The sequence below is a fragment of the Pipra filicauda genome, unplaced genomic scaffold (genome assembly GCF_003945595.2).
Source record: "Pipra filicauda isolate LSUMZ 115617 unplaced genomic scaffold, ASM394559v2 scaffold58_size5111680_pilon, whole genome shotgun sequence".
In the NCBI taxonomy this organism is placed as follows: domain Eukaryota; kingdom Metazoa; phylum Chordata; class Aves; order Passeriformes; family Pipridae; genus Pipra; species Pipra filicauda.
This window is the reverse complement of record NW_024104742.1, coordinates 4,371,233-4,379,572: the sequence shown is the minus strand read 5'-3', so window position 1 is coordinate 4,379,572 and position 8,340 is coordinate 4,371,233.

The following is an 8,340-nucleotide window of genomic DNA, read 5'->3' as shown; positions in this document are numbered from 1 at the left end:
ATGTAAGGAGGAATTGCTGCAAACCTCTTTGCTTTTGGCATGTTCCAGTTTAGAAAAGTGACTACAGCAGCCTGTGTGTCTGAGCATTGCTTTGCCTGCCCAGGTTTCACCTGGCTGTGAATCCTTTTCATTTTAACTCACGTAACTGGCGGAGGGAATTGAGAAGCTCTTTCTGTGTCCAGGCTCTGCAGCTCGGCTGCCCTCTGAAGGAACCTGAGTTTAGTGAGGTTGTGTGGCCTTTTTCTCGGGGAGGCGGAATAATATTTGTATATGCCATTAATTATTAATTAATGGTTGTATAGCTCGTTTTGCCTCAGCTGCCCTTCTCCTGGCATGCGTGCTGTGGGGTCCCTGCTGGCAGCTGGAGCCTGGCTCTGCCCACTGACAGCCAGCTTCCCAGCACCGCTCCAGCACCAGCTCCTTGAGGGGGGATGTGATGGGGCATTTTCCTTGAGAAACTCTGGATGCCTGGAAGCTGAGCAGTGCCTAGGAAATGCTGCAGTTTGTTAAGGTGAGCAAGTTAATGTGAAGTGAACCAAAAGCAACTGCTTGCTTAGTGCCTTTCTTAATGAGACCTTTCCTTTTGATTCCCAGGGGCTTCCTACTGGGAGAAGGTTACTTGTTTACTTGGTTTTAATTCTCAGGAAAAATGATAAGATGCTTCCTTTCCTGCTTTGTTAATGATCTCATTAGAGTTGTCTTAATTGTTTTCATTACATTGAGTATGGCAGCACAATGATGTGATGAAGTTGTGGAGCAGAGGATCATCAATCCTGAATAAAAAAACAGTGTGGAAGACCAGCTGAGATAAACCTAAGCACTTGTTTTGTCCTGCTTTTGATTTGCTTGTGGCAGGCAACCAAAGTTATTCATCAACTGACCCTGTAGCCTGGCAGCTTTGTTACATATTGCTGTTCAAATTTTTTTGGAAGCACTTGTTATCCTTCAGTGATCAAGTAGGCAGTGAGTTTGCAAAGTGGAGGGAAGTAATGGAAAATGAAACTGTCAGCAGCCTGTACATCGTGGGAGCAGCTGGGAAAGCAATCACTCAGATGACTTCATCTCAAAATCACATGAATCTTAATAGCGTGTGGGGTGTAACCTTTGAAGAACAACTGTCTAATTCAGTTGTACACAGCAATTTGCTTCAGACGGGCTAATAAAGGCAGTGGGGCGGCCCAGCCTGGCACAGTGACATCCCTGTCACGCCTTCCCTCATGGCAGCAGGGTTTTGCAGCTGTGCAAACACATCCCGTTGGTGGGGAACCCACTGATCCGTGGTCAGTGGTTGTGGCCCATTGCAGGCCAGCCTGTGCCCCCAGCCCAGCTCCCTCACGTGTGCCTACAGCCAGGCTGTGTCCTGCACATTTCCTGTGTGTGGCCATGTCCTTGCTCCTGGCTGGATTTCCCTGGGGCTGGCTGGTGCTGCAGAACCCCAGGCACCAAGCAGTGTCCCCCCACTTCATGAGGGCCCACGGCGCAGGTACCCACAGTGCTGCCCACGGGCCCCTCTCATCAGCTGCCTCCCCTTGCCCAGCTGGGCTTCTCCTCACCTCTGCACCCACAGAGCACTTGCTGCAACAATTCTGGTTTGTAAACTGCCCTGTAATTCCCAGGCTCTCACAAGGAAAAAGAAAAAAGCCACAGGCTTGTATGGGCATCCCCCAAGAATCAGATTGCTTTGTAAAATTCTCAGAAGTGCAGTTGGGCTCTTTTTGCTCTTTTTCTCCCCAAATATAGAGTACTGATTCTGTGCCAGAGATGATGTAAAACTCCTACTGGGTGGCCTTTGCTATAATGTTCAATAAGTGATATGTTCTTGGAGCCTGTATGAAATGCTGAAAAGCTTCCAATTCTATAAGCAGGCAGCCCCCAGAAAGAAAGAATGGCTTAAAACCTGGTTCAGGGACTTAATCTATCAGCACCACTGATGTGACTGGTATTGAATTAGCATGAGCTTTTCATTCTGCTTCTGCCCCTTTTCATTCTGCAGGTTAACGTCATGTATCCATCTGGGACTGTTCTGTTGGCATCTGTCACGGTCACTGTCTGCATCCCTCCAAAAAGCTGTTTTCAGTTCACTGTGATTTTAGGAGGCAGGTCACCCCCTACTTGAGAACTGACCTGAAGCAGACCAGAGTGGTTGTACACTGCTAACAGTAATTACATGCAATTAAAATGTCTTCCTGGGACAGCAAGACCCTGACCTTCAAATGATCATTTACAGCCTTGGTTTGAGTCGTGTGGCGTCAGTGAGATGGTGCAGCATTGGAGTCAGCCGTGTGCACACGTGCTGTAGAAAGTTGCTGTTTAGCCTCTGTGTTTCATCATTAGAATATGTTGTGTATGGGAGACATTGACCTAAGGTGCACCAGAATTGTCAAATTTATCATGCACCGTGTAATATTTCACGGTTTCCCCTAAATCTCTACCTCTGGGAGAGTAATGGTGAATAATGAATGACATGGAAGGTCAGTTTCATTTGCTCTTTCTTGAAGAAAAGGCTGTTTCTATCCTTTTGATTGCATGGAAAAATCTTAAAATAGTTCCAACTATACCCTAAAATAGCAAAAACCTGAAAGGAAGTCAATGACATACATAATTTTTATTTTTTAAAAAGTATGGCCCTACTGAAGCACACAGTGACCTTGAATATGTCACCATATCGCTTTAAAAAGGATGAAAAACTATTAGCAGTTTCTTGCAGTTTGGACTTTAAAGCCAACCAGGACAATGCCTCTTCCTGATTTTTCTACTTCAACATTGTATTACTACTAATAATAGTAATAGAGTTGACAATTAGTTGCTGATTTCTAGAAAGACATTTATTTGAATAATATAATCTCTCTTGCAGGTCAAATGCCATTCACAGGGTGCTTGCATTTTTGCAAATGTTTCCTTTTTTAAAACATGAACTGAACGAAGGGATAAACAAATGATGTGGGAGTTCATCACAAGGGCTGGCTCTTGATGATTAAAAAGGACTTCTTTAGTTGTGCTTGAGCACAACTACATGTGACATTTTTTATATATCTTATATGTGTTATCCCTTGTGTAGCAGCTTAATTTGCACTTCCAAAGAACATCAGCAAATCTTTCCTGTTTCCTTAGAAAATGTTATTTTTGTCATCCCATTCCTGTAAGCAAACTCATTTCGTGCAGTAGTCCCTCAGGTCAAATACACCAAAAGCAATACCTCCTCTAAGCAAATATCAGCATAATGCATTTAGGCATTTTTTTTCATATTTTAATAATATAAAATTCTGGCAGAGTTCTGATTTATTCCATGCATGTTAAGTAAACAGCCTATTTTGATACCCTTTTTTGCAATACAAAAGCTTTGCTTACATTAGTGACTTAAAACCTCCTCGGACCCTTTTGAGATGGAAATACACTCAGGGAAATGTTTCAGCCTTGCTTGGATTGATGGAGCAATGGAGGAAAGTAAAGCATGCCTGTTTCATTGTATGGGGACAGGAAAAAAGTTCTGATATTTCATAATGAGAAATCATCCTCAAAAGAATGCCCCTTTTTCCTTTTTAAAGACTTATTCTTAAGAATTCTCCTTTCTGCTCTGACTGCTTCTTGAGGCACTAGATATCAAATGCATTTTGTCCTTTAAAATTATGGTTAAAAGCAGTTTTGAAACCCATTTGAGCAGAGTTCTCACACTAATGCCTGGCAGTTCAGTGGGACTTCTCTCAAGACAGATGTTTACTTAACAGTACTTCAAACCTAAGTGGGAAAATGTGGACTTTTAGTTCAAAATGAGTATGTCATTAAGGGTCTGATGCAAAGCCCGGGAGAATCCATAAAAATGTCCTGAGACAGACAAGATGAGATAGGTTATGTTAAATATGCATGTTAGAGGGCGCAGAAAAAGAAATTGCAGAGCTGACCATGTGCAGCGATGGTTGTGACAAGGAGTCTTGTGGACCTGAAATGTTTGTGTGCTTTTGCCTCTGTGTTACCTTTCCTTGTGTGGTACTGTGCAGCAGTGTAGCCTTTACTTAGGACATCCTGTCAGAACCAGAGAGAAATCCAGTTCTAAAATGTGATTTGCACTGCAAGAGGGGCAGCAAATTCACTCATATTTGAAAGAATGCGAGAGAAGATTTATTGTTTGCTTGTTTCTAAAGGCATGCCAGGATATGTTCCCAACAGGAGAGAACTTTGTATTATTTCCTCTACACAGTACATTTTTAAAGCCAGTTAGCAGCAAACGTATCTCTGAGGGCTTCCTGCTGATGAGAAGGGAGCATGCAGGGCATCCAGAGGGCAGGGAGGGGACAGTGCAGGGGGGATATCAGGCAGTGTCACTTAACCATCAACGACACATTTTTGTCTGAAAATGGTAAACCTTTGCTAATTGTCTCTCTTTGAGAAGTTACCTTCTGCTTTATGTTGTCTTCTGCTGTAAGCTGGGTTACTGCATTTCTTGGAAGATGGAGAACAGATTTCTCAGGGCGCTTTTTGCTATAGGCACCATATGTCTGGCTTAAATACTCAGTTCAGCAGAGCAAACCTGGAGCAACAGTGGTGGTAAGAGCAGCTGTGTGATAATTCCTTTTCTGTGCTGGTTTCACTCTGTTGTAGCACTAACCTAGACACATATGGCCAGAAATAAATGTATTGCAACCAGAGCAGTATGTATATCAGTATACAATCCATGCTGGCGTATCTCATGCACATGTAAACTCTCCCCTGTTTCCTTTACAAACACTGATCAATACCAGTCTTGACATACGGCTGGAGGTCTCGGGCTTGTTGGTCTGTTTTCCAGAAGGATTTTCCTTGTGCTTGCCAGGATTTGGATGATTACTTGGCTTTCTGGCCACTGGAATGAAATAAGCCTTAAAATCCACCAGTGGTCTCAAAGGAGTCTGGTTTGGGATCAGACTTTGTTTACCTCTTTTTAAAGTGGGAATCCCTGGCCATGTGGTCTCAGTTCCGTATGCAGTCGATGGAAGATGAATGGAAGGAGGAGGTTCCCTGCATTGTAGGATGGGGATATTCATCTCTACAGGTGCCTGTGTTCCTGCATTTCTACAGGGAAACCTCACCTCTAGTAACCAGCTCTTCTCCTGAGAGGAGTCTGGACCTTGCTCCAGTACCTGGTGCAGACTCAAGCCCCTCCAGTTGCTCGAGCCATGGGTGGCTGTGTGCACTTTGCCATCCCACTCTGTCACTGTTAGCTGGGATGAATGTGGCCTTTAAAACCCGTTGGCTTTGCTGTAAGCAATTAGTAACATCTTTCCCATGACTTGGGACACATGATTTGTAAGCCTCTTGGAAAGTTCCCTGAAACATGAGCCAATTTCTCTTTTAAAACTGTTATTACATTAAAAGAAAAAATCATCTTGCAGTGCCGAGCAAGATGGTATCAAAAATCTTTCATAGTTCTCGCTGCCAACCAATACAGATTTATACCTTACAGGGAAAGGACACAGAGCCTCAGTTTTCGATTAAAACAGCTCAGCTTTTCATCAGTAAAAACTGAGGTCCACAGTGCCAAATAAAATAAGGCCAGGCTCTTAGCTGGTTTAAACTGGATGAGCTCCATGTAGCATCGCTTGACCTGCACTGAATTTTGCTTGCTGAATTTTGGCTGTTACATGACTTTCCTTCTCTAACCAAGTAAGACATTCAGCAGGATTGCAAGGGATGTGTCTAAAGAGACACATTGCTGTTCTCTATCTGTGCAGTCCTGGATTACCAGGTCCTGCAGATGCTAGCAGGATCCTGCTCATACACAGATTAGTCAGCGGGGTTTCTTTTCTCCTTTGGAGTCTGCATTTATGTTTATGGCTTGCTGGTGGAGCATTTGTCCAGGGGTTTTCTGTTTCTTTATTCTGGCAAGCTGTAAACTAAAATTTCAATGCTCAGTAAGCAAAACTGAGATGCAGTTTGTTCTCAGTACAATATTTTTGCAAAAAGACAGTGGGAATAAATGGCATGTCCAAAGCACCGTGTTCTTTCTTTGGTGCTTCCAGTAATTTTAGTACTGCAATTATGTAGCTGGGGAGAAAAGTTACAGAGACCCAGTGGGGTTGCAAAAATTTGAATGAAAGCCCCCAATGAAATAGTTGCTGGTGATTTTGTCATGCTTCCATATTTAGTTCCTCTAACAGAGCTGAATCGTGAAGAAACTCCGAGAACATTAATCACACTATACTTTTCAGCTATCTTTTGGCAGCCTTTTGAAAGTCACAGCTAAAAATACTGAAAACATTCTAGGTTTAATGGGATGTGAGTTAAGGAAAAGGATAGCATGGAAAGAAAAAAGCCTGAGAGCTGTGCTATGGCTGTACTTATGGAGGTCCCAACGCAGGCAAGATAACAAAGGGACTGTTCATCCAAGCTAAAGGTGCATCTCATCTTTAGAGGAGTCATACATTGCACTCTGAAAAGTTATATAGGTTTAGAGGCACTTTTGTCCATGATGGGAATATGAATGAAGAAATACTTTTGTGGTGGGTTGATCTTGGCTGAATGCCAGGTGCCCACCAAACTGCTCTATCACTACCTTCCTCAGCAGGACAGGATGGAGTGGAGGAAAATAAGATGGAAAAACCCCCCATGGGTCAAGATAAAAGCAGCTTAGTAAAGCAAAAGCTGCACATGGAAGCAAAGGAAAACAAATTATTTATTTTGTACTTCCCATCAGCAAGCAATGCCCAACCACTTCCCAGGAAGCAGGGCTTCAGTCCACATATAGCAGTTGCTCTGGAAGACAAAAGTCATAATAACAGATGACATAGGGTCAGGCAGCAATCAGCATCTCTCTGACTCAAAACACCTCCCGGTACTTTAAGCTTAATAGCCCAAACCTTAGACTTGAAACAGGAGTTCATTTTAGGATACAAACCATGAAAGCCTACATAGAAATCAGCAAGTAAATCCATCTTTTTCCCACCTCTGCCTACTATTTCAATGTTTTACATGGCTTCTGCCAGTTGTTCTCCTGAAGTTACTAAAAGACTGAAAGTTGAGAAAAGCATGGGAGGCACTGGCTGTGGTAATAAAAGGCACTTCTTCACTGATTTGACAGGCTGTTGTAAAGTTGTCCCCATGTGACTGTATTTACTCATTTCCAAGTCACATTTTTCTCTAGCATTGAAAAGGATCGAAGCAAACCCCACACTAAGCTGTTCCTGCCTCCGCTTGATGGAGAGGCATTGGCTGTCCAAGCACCCAGAAATTCAAACTTTTAGTGACATGCAAGTGTGACTAGTTTTGCTTCAGCCTTTTCTGTTGTAGGAGATGAAAACGGGAGGCGATGCAGGGGAGAGGGATGCATTTTGTTTCAGCGGGAGACTGGAAGATGGGGCGGCTGCGGGGCTGTACGAGCCCTAGGGCTGCCTCGGGTCGAGTGCTGGGGCTGAGGCGGCCTTGCTGCTTACTCCTGTTCTCCTAACAATTTACACCTCTTAACACCTTACACTTTGGCTTGCCGAGGTGGGTCCTGCCCCGGCTGAACCAAGGGTGGCACTAGTTACTTTGTCTTTACAACACAAAATATAAAATAAGGACAAACAACATCCGGAAAGACTGAAAGTATCCCCAACCCAGGTTGTCCCCAAACCAAAACTGCGCCCCGCTCGCCCTGCTCCTTCACCGGGCCGGGTTTTCCGCGGTGCTGCCGGGCGGGACAGACACGCCCCGCTCCCCCCCATCCCTGGATAACTCCACTCCCGCCCCATCCCGGGATAACCCCGCCCCCGTCCGGGGTAACCCCGCCCCCTTCCCGGGATAGCCCCGCCCCGGGATAACCCGCCCCGCGCCGCCGAGGGCAGGTAAGGGGCGTTGGGGCTCCGCTGTCCCGGGCACGGTCCCAGTGTCCGTGGGGGTGGGAGCGCAGTCCCTGGGCCGGGCTCGGCAGCGGCTGTGAGGGCTCGGGGTCCGTGCCCGTGTCCCGGGCTCAGCCGCCGGACGGGACGCCCCGGCACCGCTGCCCGCCGGACCTCGCTCTCCGGGCGGGAGCGGAGGTGCCGCTGCCCTCGCTGCCTGTGGGGCCGCTGGCAGAGCCGGCAGCCGCCGGACCAACCGTGCCCCGGGTGCCCGCGGTTCCCGGGGGAGTGCCCGCGGTTCCCGGGGGAGTGCCCGCGGTTCCCGGGGCGGTCCGGAGCAGGGCAGGGCAGGGTCTGCCTTCGGGGGGACCGTGCGCGCCTGGCCCGGCAGCGGGGGGGAGTGTGGGGCTGGACAGCGGGCAGGGGCAGGACACGGGGCAGGACACTGGGCAGCCCTCGTCGCAGCCCTCTTCGCCTCGATGGCCGTGGCGGGAGCGGCAGCGCCGGTGGGGACCGCGGGTGCTCTGAGCTCCGCGGCACCGCTCGGGGC